The sequence below is a fragment of the Camponotus floridanus genome, unplaced genomic scaffold (genome assembly GCF_003227725.1).
Source record: "Camponotus floridanus strain SB8 unplaced genomic scaffold, Cflo_v7.5 scaffold60, whole genome shotgun sequence".
Classification (NCBI taxonomy): Eukaryota; Metazoa; Arthropoda; class Insecta; order Hymenoptera; family Formicidae; genus Camponotus; species Camponotus floridanus.
The window spans coordinates 63,469-85,004 of NW_020229770.1; the positions used below are offsets into that span (position 1 = coordinate 63,469).

The following is a 21,536-nucleotide window of genomic DNA, read 5'->3' on the forward strand; positions in this document are numbered from 1 at the left end:
TAATTACCGTTATTGTTCTTTAATATAGGAAAAAATAGAAGTTTCTTTTAATACGTGCAATGAATGATCATGTTTCATTTACAAGCATAATCATATTGACTGTTATAATTTAATATTAATTTGTGCGAGAGATACAATCACAGTACCATAACTGAATTGAAATCAATAACGTTAATCTTTTTCTCGAATCTTTTCATTGAAGAAGGAAAACGAGAAGAAACTTTTTACTTCAGCCTTCGAGACATAAATTTCTATACGCGGGTGTCTTCCTCTCGTCACAAGGTCAAAGACGACATCGAGCTATTCGGTACATACAGAGACGACATAAAAGATCCTTGCAAAAAGAAAAGGTGCCACCAAGCTACGCGTTGCTTGTTCGGCATGCTTGAGAAATGCGCAACACTCGTGCATGCAAATTCATACGGTCACATCGCAAACTTTCGCACAGGTGGATATTTGTCAATATTAATTAATACAGCGTGCACGCTTTTTTCCTGATCTTCTATCCACGTAGGTCAAAAAAATCTCCTTAAAATGTGTAGCACATATAAAATAAATAAATTATATTCTGTTGATAAGAATTTATTAATATATTGCATACTTTGTAATTAATATTTATCATAAAATAATGTAATTTCTTTATTAATAACAATTTTTTTATATGTTCGTATAACATCTCAGAACAACTAAATGTCTCCCTAATTATAGATTTAGATAAAAACGTTGTATATAATAAATGAGATAAAATAATAAAAAAATGATATTTTGCAATAGAAATTATATGCTAATTATTTTTATTTCTGTTTGTTTAAATTGTTTAATTTAGCAAATATATATACATTTTGAATTTTTTAAACAATTTACTCTTATTCTTATTTATTTGATAAAAAACTACGTATAAAATTTCAAGTTTATTATATATAAACTATATAGAACTTACGATTAGTAATAATAATAGAATTTTGCATCTATGATACATTATATGCGAATAAATATTCGTCTATGTATTACGTTTGACCGCAAAAAGATTACGCATTGTATTTGTGCACGTGTAAAGTTCAGCTGCTTGCATGCGTTAGCAATATATGCATTATTGGTCACGTCAGCGCATTGTTTCACCTGTTAAATTAGGCTAATGTTGATTACAAATGACGGACTTTTTCGATTTAATTTTCTCAATAACAGATTCGTTGGCACTTTTCGACGACTTCATCAACGATCGTGACAAATAATGTCGTTCGAGTTCAGATCGATGTAAAAATGACTTTTACGTCACGCAAGATCCAACGATATCACATTGAAGTATGAATAAACGCAGTGCATCGCGAAATAATGCACACGAATAATAATTATAGCAATTTTTCAACCATGCGAGTCATAATTATATTCGCATCATACTTAATGATCATCGCGTCTCAAATACGATGTAGAAACGATATAGAATATATCTCACTCACTCATTCTCTATGAGAAATTAATTTTCATATCCATGTTTTTTCATTCCGGTACAATTTAATTTACAACATATCTTCGCGAAAAATCGCGAGCTAAACTTAGCGATCGTATTTATATACGCACTCTGCCCTACATTAACGATATTAGATCAAATTCACTTTTCAACGATGTATTTTTCAAATTAAAAATAGATAAAATTAATCTGCTGAAAATAAAATAATAATCATAATCTCTAATACAAATCTCAAAAACCTAATGCTCGAATAACCATTTAAAAATTCTGTCATATGAAACAATTAAAAAACGCCAATTAATTGATACTGTGATGATTTTGTACGAACTCCTACGCACGTACACTCTCGATAATATCACCTATCGATATATCACCAAACGCTCATATATCTCGTTCGCTTCAAGACTTTATTGCATTTGCATGTATATCGAGCTATACCAAGACAAATGCACACACGTGGCTACACAACGCGCAGATATTCACTATGGTTTAGAAAGTCCGCGAAACGATCGGCTCGCAAACATTACAACCGTTTCACAACGAATCACCGAGTAAGGTGTGCCCGCATCGAGAATTGTACGGTCTCTACATCGAAAGAACATAATAAGTAAATAACGCAAAGATCTTGAATGCAAAAGTCTTTAATTTATTATGAACTAATGTTGGTTAGCGATCAATCCTATATTTAATCCGTAAATGCCTGCAGCAAGATAACTGTCATTATTAGCACTTCTGCTGAGAAATGTGTAAAACTAACTGTAAATATAATAACCGTTACGAGATTTGTGTGCCGCCTACTATATACGCTAAAGCATATATATTTAAAGTACCAAATCTCGATAATAGCGTGCAATATTAACGAATGATTAAAATTATCTCTTTGATGACAAGTGTCATAAAAAAAATTTTGTTTGCTTTAAAAAATTTTTTTATTGTTTTCTTTATGACACTTCTCGTAAAAGAGATAATTTTAGTCATTTGTTAATATTGCGATAATAATTGAGACCTGGTATTTTAAGTATGTATATTTTTTGTATATATATATATATACAAAAATAAAATATATATATATATATATATATATATAAAATAGGCGGCACATAAATATATATATCCATAAATTTTTATAAATTCATGTTTTAAATTAAATTTTCAATTAGCTGAATAACTCAAGAAATATTTTAATATATATTATTTTAATATATATTATTTTTTTAAATTCATATCGACTATGTATTTCTAAATTTAATTTTTTATTTTATTTGAAAATATTTTTTTATTATATATAAGGAGAATAAAGAAAAGCAAAATTATCTTTCAATTAAAGAATTATTAAAAAATAAAGATAGATTCTGTTTTCTAACAAAGTTCTTTCTTTTTTAACTCTTTCATTTATTATTACTCTTTAATTTAATTAGAAAATAATTTTGTTTTTAATGAAAAGTTCAATATGGCGTAAAGACTAACGATATAGAAAATAATGCAGCTCTTATATTAATACTACTATAATACTACTATATTTGTGTGCTATAATAATCGAAAAATCTTCATCAAAGGAGTGTACATAAAATTCAATGCAATAATTTATTCACGAAATAAGTCATAATAAATTCTCGATGTTTGCCGTCATACATATTACTTATTACATGATTAATTGTTACCATATGTATTAAAGAGTATACCAAATCTACAATGTCGCCATATATTTCGTAATTAAATTTTTGCAGTTATGTAAATTGATAATTATTAAAATAATTTACATTTTTCCTGGATTTTAAGTGCAAAAGATGAATTTTGATGTCCAATTATTCCGATGATATATACATGAGTGTAATTTTATATTTCGACGAACTTGCATAGCATGTCAAATAAACCGGAAAACGTAATGTTATCTCCACTCCTTCACTCGATGTCTTTAAGCGCATACGGCACAATTTTATGTCGCACTTGACGGTCATAAATGTCTTAACGATTCCTTGTGCCTTTTGAACACTATCGTTAAAGATTTCGTTACATGCTCTTCGTTATGCCCGGCGCGTATAAATGAAAAAAAAAAGAAATAAAAAAAGAGACTATTCGAACTATTCGGCGATATGGTTTCTCCCGAAAGGAAGATAAATTGTCATTATTCAATGTCGCTGAACATCTTTTACTCGGGTAATTATAAGAAACGCGCGTTCAAAAACAGGAAGACCTACACATACATATGCGATGTGATTATATATGTGTTATATACTATGATTCTAAATTCTGACATTGTAAAAGATCACGTTAATATTACAAGATTATTGGATGCTCTCGTAACTTCATTACATTACCGCGTACCATTAGCATCTATCACATAGTTTTCCTCCTCCTCGGGTGATTTCTGAAATAATTTCATTATTCTTATCGCGCATTTTTAATTAGCCATTATCTTCTCCTTATCGCTCAATATTATACGAAAGCAACCACAATCGCATGATACAAATAGAAGTAATTAGTCATATTGAATGTGTTAGCGCAATTGGACTTTCTGTTGATATTAATACTCAAACAAACGCTATAAATCAATTTAATGTGATTACGAAATCAATATAAAATGAAGTAGTAGCAAATGTGTATAATGTAATTAATATATATATATATATATATATATATATATATTTTTTTTTTTTTTTTTTTCTTTCGTTTAGCTTGTCTATGTCATTCAAAATTTACAATTAGGAAAGAAAGCGAATCTTGAATATTCTAATTTTTTTTTAAATGCATAAGAAGATATCTTTATAATTAATGTTCGCATATAATTCTGCAACACGTATTTGTAACACGTATTATTTAAAGTAAAATTTTATTCCGTATTTCATTATTGCGGATAAGAATATAATTCATACTAATTAATTGAGAGAAATAAAGATTGTAATAGTCATTTTTTAGCTAAAATTTTTCGTACATAAAATAATGCAATATTGTATTTAGTTATAGATCAATTATAGATACGTATTTATAATAAATTTATTATCTTTCACATTGCGCACATCTACAGATGCAAAATTATGACAATGGGACAATTAATTCGCTTATGAAAAATAAGAACTTTTCGTGATGTGCAGTTTTTAATTTTTGCATTTTAATTCTATCAAAAAAAAACTTGGTTTAGCAGATATAAAGTGCAAAACTATTATGGAGAACATTTTGAATAACATGCTGCAAAAAATGCAATGCTTACACCTGCAAGCATAGCATCTTTTGTCTTTGAGATTTCTACACAATGTGTCACGCTAAAGTGTAAATGTACTTCTTTAAAAAGAATCGTTCCGGCGCTGCATTCAAATAAAATATTAATGAAAACGCGAGCAAAATAAAAAATTTAAATCTTCTTGACAAGATATGAAAAGTGAAATTAGTTAAATAATACATAATATTTTCTGCAACCTTTCATGCAAAACTTTAAGTAATTAGAATTTAAATTATAATTGATTCAATTGGTTCAAATACCAAATTATAAATCTGTAATATAAAAGTTTGATAGATAAAAATTTTTTAAGTTTGCTTTTTATCATAAGTATGCAGATATAAATGATTTAACTATGCAAATCTGATTGATTTCGAAAACAGACGATTTCAATGTAGTTAATAATAATTGATGATAGATTGTATTGTCCGCACCTCTACTAAATCTACTAATAATTTGAGAATAGACTTGTATTACTTATTTGGCATCCGAGTCATTCAATTAATATATTCGATCTTAGGTATAATAAAGAACTTCGAAATATGCAAGTAAACAGATTAAATACTCTATTTCATTAAATATTTTATAATATAATATATATCAAACTATCATTTTAATCACATACACAAGTGTATTGTGAATATATAATCGAGTGATCATCTGCAAGTCACGTACTTCTCTATAGATACATCTGATACTTAAATGAAAACATTTACGAATACTTATGAATATTTAATACAACACTCACACTTTTTTATATCAAATTTATACATATAAAAAACTTTATTCTCTATTTAACCAAATGATTAATGAAATATACATAACTTGTATTTCAAGATAAAATTAATTTTTCTTTTATTATAAAAAAAATTTGCAGAGATGTATTGCCATATGCGTTGCGTTCTCTTTTTAATGACAATTATATCTTTAATTTACTTTATTTTATAATGTATAGTTAATATTTGATGTCAATATTATTATAATTGGAATATAAGCACACATAGCATGTATATGGCTTATCAATGTTTACAATATAAACATTACATAAGCGTAAAAGTTCTTTTAAATAGTCATGAATAAGCGCCTGTGTGTGCAATGATATTAAAAATAACATGGTGTAAATTATGCAATTCGACATAAATATTGCCGTGCTATATGTCATTGTGAAGAGTAAGGAAAATTTATCGAAAGCCTATCCTGAAACAATCGTGCGGAATAAGCGTAATAGCATTCCTTTCATAGTATTGAATATATGTGCTATATCTAAGAGCAATCGTAACTCCACGTCCACATCATTGGAACGAAGCAATCCACTATCGCTGACTGCTTGTACGCGAACATAATGATGTATATAAACCGTCCAAAATATAAAACTACAAACATGCGAATTCCTTCTCTCAATGAAAAAGATCTTTCTAACACTATAAAGTACATGAAAAACTTGCTATTTATTTGTGTTTGTTTACAATTTTTTCATGTTTGTAAGAAATAGAACATGAAATTGTTATACTAATATCGCGTATTCTTTTTCAGAGAAAGAATTATTTTTCGTTATTGCTATTTACAAATAAAATAACAAAAATATAATATGAAAGGTCGAAAGCCGTAAACAGTGATTTCATTTCATACGTTTTTGCATCTTCTCTCTTGCATTCAAATCTCTATATATTATTCCGTATTATGTCTCATTTATTCTTTTTACATTTAATAAGTTGAAAAAGCTGTATATCTTACCGAATATAAATGACTTCACTCATAAGGAAACATTGCAAATTTAATTTTCCAGAGTGATCCAGACACATATAAAATAATGTTATCATCGCGTTGGACGATAACGTTTTAACGCGAAATGTTTCAATAACCTGATTTTGCATTCATGTTAGTTATAAATATTTAATAATGAATACGTGTTATCCATTCGTATTCTTGTTCCTCATCGCGGTGTTTCGATCCCCACTTTGGCATCTCTTTACTTTCTAAAGGCGAAGTAGGAGCATTATCTCTCGTCCGGCTAAAATGCGATTCGTTGCTAGACTATGCGTGTAATGGGCGATGATGCGCACGAAGAGTTCGCCGCGACTGGCAATAAACCACCCTCCTAATAAGTAAAGTAAACCCCGTCCCCCGTAATCTTCCTGCTACAATACTTACGTCTTAGGAGATCGATCGTTCGAATCAGCGACGATTTCGCGCTCCCCTTCGTCTCGATAAACAGAGGGACAAGTGGTCGATTCCCGCGACGATTTCTATTTATGTAGCGGTAAATAGGACCGTCTACGTTGACAGCCGTGGCTACCCCCGCCGTTCTCGCGACGCGACGTCGAGAATTTTCAAATCGATTCGATCTTCGATCGATCGAATTTTTTTCGTTCACTTCGATCTATCGGTGCGTCCGTGTAAATCAAAAACTGAGAGAATCGCGCGTGTTCGCGAGAACGCGTCGTAGGATGAAAATCTGCCTCTGGAGGACGCGTCCGAACAGTTCGGGGGTTCGGAGACAACTGAACCTGCCTGACTGCCGGCGGACTTTGGAATCGGTGAGCGGTTCGGTTCTCGGTTCGCCGACTCTCGGCTTCGCGGATTCGTACGCGCGAGTCGCGGTTGTCGTTTTCTCTCTGTACACAAGGTATACGGTGCGTCTTTGCTTGCTCCTCCCCCACCTCCCTATTTCACCTTCTTACCCTACCCCTTTCCACCACCTCGAAACCTCTCTCTTGCTCTTGCTATTTCTTCTGTGTCACTGGCCGTGCCGCCGGGCCGTAGCCCCGTGAGGCACGCATGCACGTGCGTTTTAAAATTTGCACAAACACACGAGACTAACTCGCGACGTCTCAAATCGGATATAATTGATGTATAATATTTTCCCATCGCTTCCTTTCACTTATCCGTCTCCAGCTCTGTCCTTCCTCATCCACATACGTCTCGAGAGATTTTGTAATTTTAATATATAACTTCTCAAGCTTTAGATAATTAGCCAATAATTATAGCAATAATTTAGATTTAATAATGAGATTTTATAAGAGATTTTTCGAAAGATTTCCCACAGATAAAGAGAGAGTCTCAACCTTCTCAATATTAAATTCATTAAACGATTGCATTGATAATTTGATATAAAAAAAGACTATAATTATTTGAAATATTTTTGTTGAAATACAACTTTCTCTTTTTTTATTACAATCTTTTTAGATTCAACCTTCGTCAGAATTGTTTAATATAAAATTTCCTAGCAATAAAGAACCATAGAGATTTTTGTGTAAATGAAATGTAAAATCAAAAGACTACGAAATATGTACAATCTACTTATATAGACATGAAAAATTTAATTATAGAATTTAATTCTAATATATCAATAATTAAACAACTTTATAATTATTGATGCATTTGGCAACAAAGCAACTGTCATTTTCTTACTTTAAATTCTGATACTATATACAATTTCGAAAAAGTGTTCGACAAACTTTGCAACAGTCAATATATTTAATTAGAGATACAATTTAATTTAATTAAAAAACTGATACATATTAATTTTTATACAATTGTAATGTGTCACATTTTAATATTAGATACATAAAAATGATCAAAAATTTAGAAATAAGACATTCGATTATTGTAACGCATACATTTTGCTACGAATCTATTTTCGAAAACGTTATTACACGAAGCTTCATACGGAAAATAATAGACAAAACACCGATGATTGTTTGTATATATAAATCGATACATATCTCGATATTAAACCGCTTGAGTATGAAGTTTATTGTAACGTGAATTTCAAAAAAGATAAGTTTCTATCACTATAATTAATGAAAATTACAGCATAAGTTATATTTTCATAAATAAAGCAAAAGATAATAATGATCTGCAAAGATCTGCGATGGAATAGCAATATTTTATGTATTATTGGGTCACTTTGTGTTTTCACAGAAATTCTTTTCTTAACATATTAATATATACTTTTGGCAAAGTAAGTAGGGGACATAACAAAAGACATTGTTTGAATGTGAAGGATAAATAATTAAAATCATCAAGCCACGTATTAAAGTACTCCGCCAATTTTAGCACATTATATATATTATGGCATTGCGTGACTAAGAACAATAAAATACAATGATAAAAATAATAAAGATATTTTAATAATTGAAATATTCGAGATAATTTCGTATGATATATATAAAATGTCTAAAAAACTGAGAAATTCTAAAAATTTTAAAATATACTTCGAAAATATGTAACGTTAGATAACTTTTTATATAATTTTTCAATTTACATGATTTATTTAAATTTCAAGCTAATACTAGAGAATATATTGTATAAAATAATATTGTTTGCTAATAATAATTTATTTATTAGAAAGACAAGTCATTAACTGCTAAAGGAGATAGATATACTGTAAACATTACATAAAAAGTGTCTGAAAGTTTAGTTAGTTAATTTGTCAATCTTTGATTAAAAAGAAGCTCTGAATTTTTGTTTGGGAGCGAATTGTAAGAATACTAATTAATACTACTCAAAGTATTGTATAATACAAGCATTTGTGTGTATGTGTATGTGTGTGTGTGTGTGCACGCGCACTTAACGGCTTATATTGGCCTAAACATTTTTAAATTATTTTTAAGAAAGTAATATTTTCTCGTTTTTAATTTTAAAATTATTTAGAAATTTCTTTTTTTTCGAAAAAATACAGATATACGAAATGTTCAAAATTAAATTTACTGTCAAATAATTAAAATAATGTTTATAAAATCTTCAATAATTTTTTTATATTCTTTTGTATTTTTTTTGTGTCTCAAAAATGAAATGAAATTTTCCTTAAAATTGGAAATTCCTCAAGTTACAAATTTTGTCGACAAAGAGACGTTGATTAAAAAAACACATATATCATATAGATATCTAAAGTAGCTTTAAAATTAAAGCATTTTTAAAGAAAGTACGAATATAAATGGTTTTGTGCCACCAAAGTTGAAATGTAAAAAATTATTAAAATGGAAAATTACGCACTTATTGATATGATTATAAATTGAAGTAATACAGAAGTAACACGGCGTATTAATTCCAGAAGTGAAAGAAAAACATATCGTATCTCGAAAACTGAACAAGTCACACATTTCCTTACTGGTAATTCGTCTTGAGAGAACTAAAGTCCACTAGTCCCTATTCACACATCTACACTGCTAACTCGTTTCTTTAGTTAGTACATTGAAGAGAGTTTTCCCGTTATCGATCACGATATAAGCACACTAAAAAGTGCACTTACCGATTATACCGCACATTGTGCAAATATTCGCAGAGTCCTGTCATATGCGACAATAAGAATTGAAGATCATTATTTCATGACATCGGTTGAAGTGATCTATATAGCATCATGTAGTTTATTGATAAAACATTATCTTTTTATTTTTGTATGTACGAAATAAGATTGTTAAGACAAGACGATATAACGCAATAAAACATAAACGCAAGTAAAAAATAAATAATATAATATATAAGACTTTTCTCTGTAAAACATGAATTGATAGATGAATACAAAAAACTGAATTATATAAAAAAATTAAAAAATAAAAAAGATTGATGCTTGATTAAAAGCCTAATATGTTATTGAATCAGCAAACAGACGCATCCATATATTGTACTCCAAAATAAGTATAATAGTATACATAATAGTATAACATTTTCGACAATCAAAATAAATTTCTTTAATCATAAATTTTCCCCAAGAGATAAAAGATTTATTATTTATTTCTAATGTGATGCAATCTTTCAAATATGATGTTAATATGTATTTTTTTAACTCTTTAAGTCATATATTACTTTTTATTTTTTAATCGTTTCGTAACGTCTTCCTAAACATATCGTGATTAACTCGTAAACATTATCTTTAACTAACGTATGTAGTTATTATTCAATTACGTGACTGCTATAAGTATTGTACTTTCTTATTTTAGTTAGACAAGAATTGTATATAATGTGTGTTGGAAAGGAACATTAATATTTTCTACATTCTCTTTTATGTTTACGAAACTTATTGCCGATTTATAACATCCATATATCAAAGCATCAGAAAGAACAAAAACTGTGACACTTCGCTGGACATATGAATCAATCGAATGCCATTGGCTTTTTCCACGAGTCTCGGCAATAATCGATATTGGTATACTGTGCTTAAACGCAAGGTGAAAGAGTCTTACTTATTTCAGATGCCGGCTACGTACGCATACATCACTTCTCCTTGATTGTTTTGTTTGTCTTTTTTTTAGTAATTGCTACTTTGGCATCATATCACTACAATCGCTAAATATATTTTGTGATCTTAATCGATTTAATGCAATTGCGCATACTGTTTGTTATTGTGAATCATCTCTTAATTTTTATAATTTTAATCCTACAATGTATAACAAATATAATAAAAAAAATTTGAAATAAAATTTAATGTAATATTATACATGTATATTAAAAATATAATATTTACATTTATAGTTTGAAAATTTAAATACTTCATAATCAATCTAAATACGAATGTACGTGTGTGTGTGTTTTATTAAGAAGGAAGAAAAATTTGATTAAAAATAAGAAAGAGATTATTTATGAAAAAAATTATAAGTTATAAATTATTTATTAATTTTAAAAAATTCTCTTAATGTAGAATTATAGAATATGTAGAATTAATTTATTAATATTTATGCACCGCATATCTCCGTATTATAACATAATATATATAATTTTTAATCGTATTATATTATTTTTTTCTTTCGTAAAAAATAAATTTATAAATAAATGTCACAATTCATAAATTCCACAATTATGTGAAAGATATAATTAAATAGTTTTTTATCAATATATCTTTATGGGTTATTCTAATTTGTATCAATTCGTCTCATAAAATAATTTATTGTAAAAATTCTTATCCTAAAAATCAGTGTAATTGACAACTTTCACCGAATGAAACCGAAACAGAGTGAACTCTATTCTCTTGCGGTTCTATTTGCTGCGTTCGATCGAGCGAACAATACTTTCTCCACAATATTTTTTCCAAGACTGTCAATAAAATACGCGAGTTTTTTAAACTAATCTATCTGTCTGCTTATTTATTGAGTGCATTAATTTCACCATTGTTATCATCATTGAGATTGGCATAGTGATTAGCAAAGTGTTGTCACATCAACGTCATAGCGCAAATAAATCATAAAAAATATGATTTCCAACCGATCCGCTATTTAAATAAGCTGCCGTCTGAGAATAATCTCAGCTTATCAATAGTTAGTTGTAAGTCACATAGTCCGAAGGATAAGAGTTTAAGTTTTAATGACAAATGAGCGAATGGTATTCAAAAAATTTCGCACGAATAACAAGCATCATAATCACCTGTCGGATGAATCATATTTCTTTCTCATTGTTAACTATGCAAATATGTATCTGCAGCTTAGTAATCGTCAGCCCTTGAGATGTAATTTTTAAACAGGATTTGATGGCTTACCGGAAATGGGATTGTAAAGGCTGATCTCTGATAAATACGAGTACCTTGTGATACATTTTGGCAGACAAATTCGTCACTCGCATATCATTGTATGTATATCCGATACATTGATCCGCGATTATCAATATTTGATGACTCAATTTTCTCATTTCATTTAATTCATTGATGATCATGATTGATTGTCATGATTGTCATAATTGAGCAAATTATAATGACAAAAAATATAATACGTTTCTATTTTAATCATGTATATGTGATACAGATTTAAATATGTTCACAATAAGCGATTAATTCAGCGATAAATTTAAATGCTGTATCCTACAAGAAATCAACAATTAAAACATATTGTAGCAAAAGAATTTACACCTTTATATTTAGAAATGTATCAAGTTATATCAGAATGATAAATTGTCTCTCGTTGCATGTTCGATTTTGTCGTAATCTTTTTTACGACGGATTTACCATTCGAAGTAACAAGACACTTGACGACTTATCGAACAATAGCTGCATGCCAATAATGAGAAACAACGTAGCACGGGACTGTAGCCACGTGCAACAGCCGTGCAAATGCTAGTCACGTTGTTACACTCGTCTGATTTTTGAATAAGCTTTAGGAAAAAAAGATGCAAATTATCATAAATAAACAATTATTTGTAATGTAATCCAAAGCATCTTAAGAATATTTCCTATGTTTCACACGGTATATTAATTACAATTATTTATGACATCGTTATTTATTGATTTGACAATATCAAAATTATTTTCTTGAAATTGACATGTATTATTATTCTGAAACGTTCATCTGACAAATTTAATATTCAAGACAAATGACTGATTTTCAAGCAAGTTAAAAACATGTATAACAGTACATAGTATATAACAGTATATAATTAATTTACAAGATTTTCAATTGTCAAATAAGTAGATCGATAGAGTAGAAACACAACGAAATAATGTTAATAACGAAAGAGTAATTATTTCTTTTTCTTATCCTCAAACTGAATAATTGACAATGTTTAAGGAGCAAACATTATACATTTTATTATTTAGGCAAAATGTGGAAATAAACGTTAAACAAAAACATAATTGTAATTAAAATATAACGAAACGGACTGTACGATTGTAATTCAAATATAACGAAATAAAGTTAGCTTATTTTGTCGTCTCTATATTATCGTGTGCTAATTTTTTCCTCTAAAATATGAGATATTCACATTTTTACAGCACCTCGAAAAGTAAATATAAAAAGTAAGAAATTTACACAGTTGATTTCAATGCAAAACTGTTTTTATCATAATATCAGTGATAAGAAGACGCGACATATATGGGCCAAGACAATAATAGCGATAAAGGTCAAGGATCTCCTTGATGCAGCTTGGGCGCGCAATAATGTACTATAAGAAAATTATACAAATTTAAATATTTTATATATACACATGTGATGTTAAAATGGAACAATATCTCTCTCTCTCTCTCTCATTTTCATGTCGTAGTTTTACATTTAAAAATGATAAATCGCATATGATTTAATCTTGAACAAAATAAACAAATATATTTTAATTTATATAAATAATAAAGTTGCAGAATAAGTTTTAATTGATGATTATTTAAAAGATATGTTACGTATCATGTTCGCGTGTTCCAGAATTGAATAATACCTAATTCGCTATTTCAGATATAAATATTATCGGATTAGAGAGAAAATTATTATGATTTCTTATCATATGGTAATATAAATATTGCGATAAAATTGGAGTTTTTATCATAATTAGATAGTAGTTTAGAATATAATCATCTATCATTAAATAAATAAAATAAAAAATTTTAATTATTACTAATAAAATAAATGAATAAATAAATATATATATATATATATATATATATATATATATATATATATATTTGATCATTATTAATGAAATCATTATTATATACATATATATATATATATATATATATATATGTATATAATAAAACTTTATGACTTCTAATTGGAGAGAAAGATGTATAATTTTAAATGTTAAAATCATACTAATATTTGTATTTTTTAAAATCTTAAATTTTCATGTAATAATAATAATAAATATACTATACATTTATAAAAAGATATGTATAGATAAGATTATAGATAATATTAGAACTACATTAGCACAATAAATTTAATAATATAAACTGAAAAAATTAAGAACGAGAATATATAATAAGTGATATTAAAACATTAAGACTAAAAATATTAAGACATATTATACTTGTTATTAAGATCTTGAAATGATAATAGTTATGTTTGTTTCAGCTATTTACGCTATTAAATCTATTAACGATTACCGGAATCCTCAATTAGATTTTTTATTTACTTTTCGTAAAATGGAGATCGCACATCTCTTATTCAATACGATTAATTCACTCCAGTATAATTCGATTGAAAATTTTATTATAATTACCGCGTGTTTCGATCTCGCATGTATGACTACAGTCTGTGATGATAATCCCATTATTTTGACTGACATAAATTTTCACGTTCTCTTGAGCACACATTTCGTTAAATTTTACATTTGATTAAAAGTTGTTAAAGAGTTTAAATAACGGAAAAAAATAATCTTTAAAATTAAAAGTAATAATAGTTTGTCTGGCAAACATTGTAATAATCGATTGTTATAAGATCGATTAATATTAAAACATAGAATTTTGTTTATTTTTCGAAAAAGATTATGTATATTATATATATAAAAAAAATAAAATTAGTTCGAGACATAATTACATTCAGTTGTGATTAAAAATAATGATAAATTTTCTATTTATATGAATAAGATTGTCAGATCGAAAAGAATAATGAATTGATAGTCAATGTAATAAAAACTTAGTGATAATAATGCATATTTATCAATGATAATGAAAATATAATTTAATCGTAAATTTCGAAACATTATTTGAGCAGTCAATAAAGATATTCTTATAATATGAAACGTCGATTGCGCTTCAACGTCACATCATATAAAGTATTATTCCGACAGCATATGCGAATCAGACTATTACATAATATATGATAACATAATCAAATGCGTCAAAAGCAGACACATTAAAGAAATACGGTTATAATATTTGAACAGACGTGATCAGAGAATGGGTCATGTAATTTATAAATATCGCTCAATTAACGTGAAAAAGTATATATCACAGTTCAAATAGAACAGAATATATACGATTTACAGTATAAATTATTCTAAACCGTATTTTTGAGAACAAAACTGGTTAAAACGAGTATTAAAGTAAAATCAAATATGTGTTACTCTCCATATATTTTGTATTTTAGATAAAAAAAATATCAACAAAATTATAAAAAAATATCTAACAATAATAAAATCGAGTATTTAGTATGCCGAGCAGAACGAAACAAACATTCAAAATCTGAATAACTTATATTTGAAATTGTTTGCAAATAGAGAAAGAGAAAGAAAGAGAGAGAGGGAGAAAGAGAAACAGCGAAAGCGAGAGTACGTAAGAATATAAAGTGTATAATATTTTAAAAGAAAGAAGAGAAAGTAATATATCTAATTGAAATATGTAAAAACATAAAAAATTAAATTTTTAAACTTAAGTAGTCACAATTAAAAACCAAGTGAAATTATTAATCTTTATATATATAATTTTGTAATAATTATATCAGTCTTATAATTTATATAAAATTATAATCACATACGATCTTTAAAATTTTTTAAATTTTTATTAACGACATTTCTTAGAACTGTTTCTTAGAAATATTTTATATTTAATAAACAAAAATAATCAATTATAGAACAGAGATCGCCTTATTACTTTGCTAGTAATTTTTGTATTTTTCATTTTAATTAAAATTAAATTATATAATTGCATATATATATGCATTAACAAATTACAAAAAATTTCCTTATCACATTTTTTAAACTTCGATAATATTTTTTACGTCAATCTTTAATTGCGTAATGCTGATATTATCTACAGTTGTAAAACGAATAATCTAATCAAATCTTTTCTAGCAAGGAGTTTCCAATAAATAAATTTACTCACGTTAAAGAATAAAATTGCCAGAAAAGTTTATATAAAATCAATATAGAATAAACTCAGATATTCACGTTAAATTATTCGTTATAGTTTGCATCAATACCAATATTTTTCTTCAATTATTCAAGACTGCTTATCAGCGATGCATTAATACTCGCCGAGAAAAACGACATCATGTATAAAAGAAAAGATAGCTTGTTTTATTAGCTCGTTTTCATTTAATGACGGTAACGTGTTCCTAGTAGTGAATAACATATATCAACATGTTGTTCATGCGTCATATTCTCGAATGGCAATTTCTCACGTTTCTGTATTATTTTCTATACTGATTTTCAAAGAAGAAAAATTTATCACTTCACATATGTTTTACTATGTTTCATTGTAAAAAAAAATTAAAGATATACGAATATATCTATATGTACGAATTTGTTACATAGAATATTTCATATTCGTTGCTAGAAACAACAACGACAAATGTTACTTAGAATGTTTCATACTATCTACCACTACATATCATTATTTATTAACTATGAATTCTTCAATCAACTTGTAGTTAAGATATTCTCAAAGAAAATATTAAAAATCTCACATAATTAATAAATAAAAATTGTTTCTAGAAAATTATTGTAAGAATAATAAGATAAAAACAAAATTGTTTCTAGAAAACTAAGAATAAGACAATTTAAAACAAAATTTCATATATTTTAATTAATTTCAAGTAGATTTGAACGGAATTTAAGACTTGCTTACTCTTAGAGATATGTAATACTAAAGAGTAGAAAATTATAATAAATAAAATTGATTTTTTGCTGATGAGAAGAAAGTAATATTGCTTACAAATTAATTAAAAATTTATCATTATAAAATGCGATATGTATATAGAAGTAGAAAATATATATTAATTCTGGTTAATTTCGAATAATGGATTATCTATTATGTCATTTCCAAAGATTTATTCAGAAAATGCATACTCTTCACACGATGGTATATTTATTATCAATAATATTTGTTAGAAGCAAATTACAAAAATATTTTGCACATTGTGTGACATTTATTTCTGTGTGCACACATATATATTGAATATAACATATATCTTTATCTTCATGCGAAGAAAAATCACACACACACACACATTCCTGCTCCAAATATATTTTATATCGATATATTTTGCAAATATGTGTGTAAACTGTAATTAAAAAATAAGAATTGTATATGTAACTCCAATGTAACTTGTTTATTTAATACTTATACAAGGATATAAATTAGCAATAATGATGTATTCATATTTTATTGCTAGTTATAATGTAATTAATAGATTTACCAGTGATAGTTCATGCAAATCTATTAAATCTACAATGCGGTAATGTTTGTAATATACCAATTACTTCCTAAGTTTCTAAAAAAATTTATGGCGCATTTCCGGTCGTGCAAATCGAGCGGAAGGATCTCTCGTGATTACTACCAAGGATCAAAGCACTCTAGCCACGACTTCCGATATGTTACATAATCTCGATTTATATGCTTCGATGTCACATGAACGAGGAAAATATATGCAAAGTGTACATGATCGGCCAATCGGCGGAACTTGTCACTTTTACTGCTCGTGATGCAATGCGTTTCGTGTTATCACTGATTATTTGACCGGAAATATTACAGTTGATACCGGAAATTCATTCGCATAAATTTTTCTAGTATATTTTACTATTATTATTGTAAATACAAAGTTGTTGTCGCGAATCTAGCGACAAATAATCACGCGAGATTAATAATGATAATAGAATATGATGATAGAATATTTTGAATAATATCACAGTTTAACTTAATATTCATAATTATATTAAAACACACACACATATACGTATAAAAGTTTACATACATATAAAAACAAAATAAGTTTTTCTCAGTCATAATTATATTGCATTATCGTATATGTAAATAAAGAAAAAATATTATAATAAAAATTTTAATAAACAAACATTTTATTTGAAGAAATAAATCCTTCACACTCACACATACACACACATACACACGCGCGCGCGCGCGCGCACGCACGTACGCATGCACACACACATCATTTTTGCGTTATACTAGAAATTTATTGTTGAAAGAGATAAAAATAAATATTTCACAATCATACGATCATACTGCTATGTACTTATAATAAGCGTACGTGCACAGAAGGCATGTGAGTATAAATTTGCATTTGTCGTATCTTCGTATATTGTCATCTGCATGCATAGTGCGTATATATCTCGTTGTGTTGAGAAAATTGTCAGATTGTTATGAATAGGCAACAATGACTCACGTAAGTGTCAATGAACATTAAACAGTGACACGATGGGAAATGTCAATTCTCTCTCTACGAAAAAAGCGCTTATCTGATCGTATATCTGATTGATCAAGGAATATTCCTTAAACAATCAGATAATATTTATATAGTCATCATCGTAATTTTCCGAGATTTATCAAAACTCCTAGTTTTGTCAATACGACTCAGCGGTGTAATAACTTATATACACAGAAAATGTCGCAAGAGCAGCATCAGCATCTATCTATAAATCTATCTATAAATGAAAGAATGAATGGAATCATTCTCGCGTTGCATATTGACATTATACTACTGAGAAACAATGTTTTCCTAGTTCTCTGTTTTCGTTTGCGGAAATGCAAATAGTTTATACCGGTTAAAAGCGGATTTTTTATGATTTGTTCAAATGGACATTGGCATTTAGCAATTTTGAGATCGCCACAGATAAACAAATGAAATTATATCGTCAAACTAGTTTATTTTCCTACCTTATAAGTAAATATTTATCCTTTTTGAATTTTAATAATTCAATCGAATAATAACGTAATCATATTAAAAGTATAACCATAAAATCATTGAAATTTTCAAATATTAAAATAATAAAATGATTTTAATCGCGTGTCTTTGTATCTTTTACAAAGTTTAAGTTGCGAGGATAAAATATATAATAAGTATAATAAGTGAGTTTTTATACACAATAAAAAAATATAAATAAATACATTATATGATACGTTAATTGACCGCATGATTCGATTTTCACCTTGATGAGATTGTAAAAAGTATTGAATTATACACATATAAATCTGTATAATTTAACTATACTCGCGTATGCAGGCGTTCGCCTTTACGAATAATAAAGAACCATTGGATTATATTCTTCGCCCGCGATGTAATGTAATGATTTCATGGGGGAGACCTTAACCTTGGCCGATATGAGTGGTCAATATAATCATTGTATAATTTTGGTAGCCTCAATCTACTTAAATAACTTATCTTAAAATCCATAAATATTAATAATTATAGATTATAAAAATATTATAAAAATTATAAAAATATTTATCCTTTTTAAATATAAATATATTTATACATGTTTATATTTGCCAATCTTTAACGTAGATTATTACAATTATTACATATATTATAACTACAGTTATACTTGTATTAAAGTCAACTTTCCTCGTATATGCATTTTCAGGCAGGAAAATTCTCAAAATGATATCAATTGAAATAAAATTAAATTTAGAGTACAGTTGTATTTTTTAACGTTAAAGACATCCGCGAATATCTCTCTCTCTCTCTTTCCTTATAAAATATCTTACCTGTGCAATGTTCACGTACCATTAGCGGCATATCAACGTTTTAATAATTATAATATATATATCTTCGATAAATATAACCTTACACAAAAGTACATAAACATGCATGCGGATGGGTTAAGGTCTTTTCGGATAGCCATAAACTTATGTACTTGACCGACTATTCTAATTATGTCTTCTCCATTGCGTGTCTGATACACGACGATTGTTTTTGTACATTTTTCTGAAGTTTGTGACAAGCGATTATGGCAATAAATAAGATCCTAAATTACTACCAACTAGAATTTTTATGATTTTTATGATTCTGCATTCGCAAACATGATAATGTCACAGACTACAAGAAGAATTTATCAACGATAACATTATCAAAAGCGACATCTTCTAAATGTCCTAAAAATGTTCATCAAAACGTTCTCCAAACGTATACCATAATATATTTATTACAATTCAAAGAAAATTTTAAAAAGAAAAATAAATTTCAAAAACTCCATTTGTTTGCGAATCCACTACTGTCAGAGATTGCATATGATAATTTCTAATGTATAATGTATAATTAATTATAATTATCGTTGATAAATTTGATTGAAATTGATTTATTAAATTTGATAAACTAATAAATAAACTTAATAAACTAAATCTATCAAATTTGATAAACATTAATAAACTAAATCTATCAAATTTGAAAGAATAGGTTAAACAAGATATTTATATTCTCATCTGCATATTATTTACGATTATTATTCTGATAATTTTTATCAATTAGAAGCTCTTTAGAAGCATACATAAAACTTCAAGAATTGACTAATTAATTGACTATCTATATTTTCCGTTAAATTATAAATATGCACATAAACACGGCCATTCTTTTACGCTGAATTCTAAATTAATTTAATATAACGAAGAAAATTTAAATGCATTATAAATGTCTAAAAAATATTGTCATATATTTTTAAATATTTTTAAAAAAATGCTCATATTTATGTACATATTTATAATATAATGGAAAATATGGATAATCAATTAATTAGTCAATTCCTGAAGTTCCATGTATGCTTCTACAACCTGTAATATTTCTGTAATATTCCTAATGAAATGCAGTTAATTACGCAGTTAATTACGTTTATATTTGAATTTAGATATTCACATTCTCTTTATAATAATACAATTTTATAGTCTTTATTTCTTTAGAAAAATTAATTCATCTTGCACTGCAAAATTATCGTAGGATAAAATTGTTAATAAATGTTTGATAAAAAAAATTCGAATTGAAATTTATACTTCATATTTAAATGCCTTTATACAGTAAAAGTAATATATAAATGGATTTTCCCGATTATTTCTTCTTAATTATCTTCGTAATAAAGATATGTTAGAAAACACGGAAAATCCAGTTTGAATTGTTATTTTTCTCAACTAGTGTCATCAACGTAACTTTTACGTGTACAAAAATTACCTAGCGTCAATACAATCAGCGGACAGCTTAATATCTGCTGAATATGACGTCATCTCTAATATACTTGACAGATGCAATTTGTGACATTGACTAATCAGGCAACCATTATGACAACTTAATATCATTCTTCTCAGTTATTATTGTCATGCATGATGCAAGATGTCATATAATTTATATTATATGTTACAGATACTGGTAATGAAAATTTTTGTATATTACAAATGAACATAAATTAAATATACACATACGTTATATATTTAAAATTTAT

At 27.3% G+C, this 21,536-nt stretch overlaps 1 protein-coding gene across 3 annotated transcripts in view; it reads right to left on the reverse strand.

Moving 5' to 3' along the window:
• Positions 1-21,536, reverse strand: part of LOC105248894 (UNC93-like protein) — a 66,267-nt gene that overhangs the window by 41,693 nt on the left and 3,038 nt on the right. For 2 of the 3 annotated variants that reach the window (XM_011253940.3, XM_011253941.3), the window contains exon 1: positions 6,834-7,283. The exons of the other annotated variant lie outside the window; for it this stretch is intronic. The gene's annotated coding sequence lies outside the window, so the exon portion shown is untranslated. Of the gene's footprint in view, positions 1-6,833; positions 7,284-21,536 lie in introns of those variants that run through there. 3 annotated transcript variants of the gene reach the window in all.